The sequence below is a fragment of the Panthera uncia genome, assembly GCF_023721935.1.
Source record: "Panthera uncia isolate 11264 chromosome E2 unlocalized genomic scaffold, Puncia_PCG_1.0 HiC_scaffold_20, whole genome shotgun sequence".
NCBI classification, from domain to species: Eukaryota; Metazoa; Chordata; class Mammalia; order Carnivora; family Felidae; genus Panthera; species Panthera uncia.
This window is the reverse complement of record NW_026057589.1, coordinates 1,589,962-1,592,653: the sequence shown is the minus strand read 5'-3', so window position 1 is coordinate 1,592,653 and position 2,692 is coordinate 1,589,962.

The following is a 2,692-nucleotide window of genomic DNA, read 5'->3' as shown; positions in this document are numbered from 1 at the left end:
AGAGAAAGCTCTGCTTTTACTTTACCCCGAAATTTCATACTTTCCTGATGTCTAAGGCAGATTTTTTTTCCATCATATACATGGATGGTGTTCTATAGACCCCATCTAAATTCTTTCTGTTATAAATTGGTAAGCTAGCTCAATAAAATGAAAGACTCATTAAGCTGCACAGACAGCATACTTGATTGAAGGCATGAAACAAAACTTTATCTGTATTTGGAATTTTTCTTGTTATTGCTTTTATTGATTCAGAAACAATTTGATTTTTTATTTGCTTATACATTTGTCTATAACTTTCTGCAATCTTTATGAAAATTCTGTTTTCATGATACGCCTGACCCAGTTGTGAAATCCAAGGGAAAAAAAAGGATAGGATTTTGATAAACTTATCGTAGCTGACTCTCTGAACTTTTAAAATGAAGATGGGGCACCTGGGTGGCTCAGTCAGTTGGGTGTCCAACTTTGGCTCAGGTCATGATCTCACAGTCTGTGAGTTCGAGCCCCACATTGGGCTCTGGGCTGACAGCTCAGAGCCTGGAACCTGTTTCGGATGCTGTGTCTCCCTCTCTCTCTGACCCTCCCCTGCTCATGCTCTGTCTCTGTCTCAAAAATAAATAAATGTTAAAAAAAATTAAAAAATAAAATAAAATGAAGCTATGTGTTCCACATTAGTACTGAGCTTGATCTATTTGGGAATTTTTGAATCCGAAATAACTGCTTATGGGTAAAACTGGCTGTTATGTATGCACTCCCTGCCCCATAACTGACAAAGATCATGTTTAGTACTTCTCAACAATAAAACAAAGTTAACTAGTACTCTCTTAAGACAAGCTACAGAGGGGCACCTGGATGGCTCAGTTGGTTAAGCATCCAGCTTTTGATTTTGGCTAAGGTCCTCATCTCACAGAAGATTCCCGAGTTTGAACTTCACAGTCAGCCTGTGACTTTGCTTGGCATTCTCTCTCTCTCCCACTCTGCCCTTTCCCTGCTCACACACTCCCTCTTTCTCCTTCAAAATAGACAAACAAAAAGACTAGCCACAGAAATAAGATAAACATTTTTAGTCTCAATTTCTTTGTATTCTGATACCACATATATCGTAAAAAATGGCCATTCCAGTAAAATTTAACAAAAACTTTGAACAACAGACCCTTATCATACTAGGCATATAAGTTGTATGTATGCATATTTTGGAAAATAAAAACTCTCCAGGGAGACAGTGGAACTTAGTTTCCCTCCTTCCATCAATCCCATTTATGGACTGCCAGTAACTATTCTACGTTTAAAATATAAACTCCTTACAATCAAGTTTTATATGCTGACCATGACTGTCCCATCTTAAAAGAAAAATTCAGGTAACATTTTATTGTCTGATTTGAATATGGATTATTTTTCTTAAATCTCTAAAAATGTCAAGTATAATCTAGGTATTGAGACTAACAATAAATATTATTAAAGTAATTTGGAATGACTGTTGATACAAGTTCTCAAAAATACAGGTTCTGGGATTTATTTACAGACCACTATGAGACATACCTTAGAAAATTATCTTCAGGTAATAAATACTTCAATGAGATTCTTAAATAGAATAAAATCATCTTTATTTTCTCAGTACAAGAAATTACTTCATTTTCTTCCTAGATATATTTTAAGATGAAATGGTAGAGGATAAAGACATATTATTGCCTGTACCAAGAGGCTGAGCATTTTCAAATTTCAAATGTATTACAGGTGGCAATCACAAAATAACCCTGTAACTATATTATAAAGGAAAGACAAACATTTATAATTTTCTTTAGTTTGTTCTTTTACTATAAAAATCATTTAATGTCCCCTCCACCAACCCACACACATCTACACTTCCAGTGTTTTAAGGCTGTTTTTTTTTCTCTTCTTTTGTGACAGTGAATGAACAAGAGTTAACTTAATCTCAATAGTCAATATACTACTAGCATGAAAGCACTGAACTTTCCCAGATGAAATCATCATAGACCTTGATAATCCTCACCTTGATCCTTTAAAAAGTCAAGCCTTCTAAGCCAAAAATATGATTTGAGTTACTTGGTTATTACCTAGTAAATATGGTATCAAAATTTTAAACTTAAAATTAAAGAACATCCAAAATACAAGTAATCCAAAAGCCTTACGCTTGTCTCCAGGATCATTTCAAAAAGGATTAAAGTTAAAAACAAACACACAAACAGAAGAAAGACTATTTAAATATCAAACTTCACCAAATAACATGAAAATTTATTTGAAAAAATGAAAAGTCAGGGGCACCTGGGTGGCTCAGTTGGTTAAGTGTTCGATTCTGGATTTCAGCTCAGGTCATGATCTCATGGTTTGTGAGACTGAGCTCTGCATGGGGATGGGGGGGCGCCTGTCGGAGGGGAGCCTGCTTGGGATTCTCTCACCTTCGTTCTCTGCCCCTCCCCCCCTCATGCGTTCATGTACTCTACATAAACAAACAAACATCTGAGGCACCTGGGTGACTATCAGTTGAGCATCTGTCTTAGGCTCAGGTCTTGATTTCATGGTTGTTGAGTTTGAGCCCCGTGTCTGGCTCTGTGCTGACAGCTTGGAGCCTGGAGCCTGCTTCAGACTCTGTGTCTCTCTCTCTCTATGTCTCTCTCTCTCTCTGTGTCTCTCTCTCTCTCTCTCTGTGTCTCTCTCTCTCTCTGTGTCTCTCTCT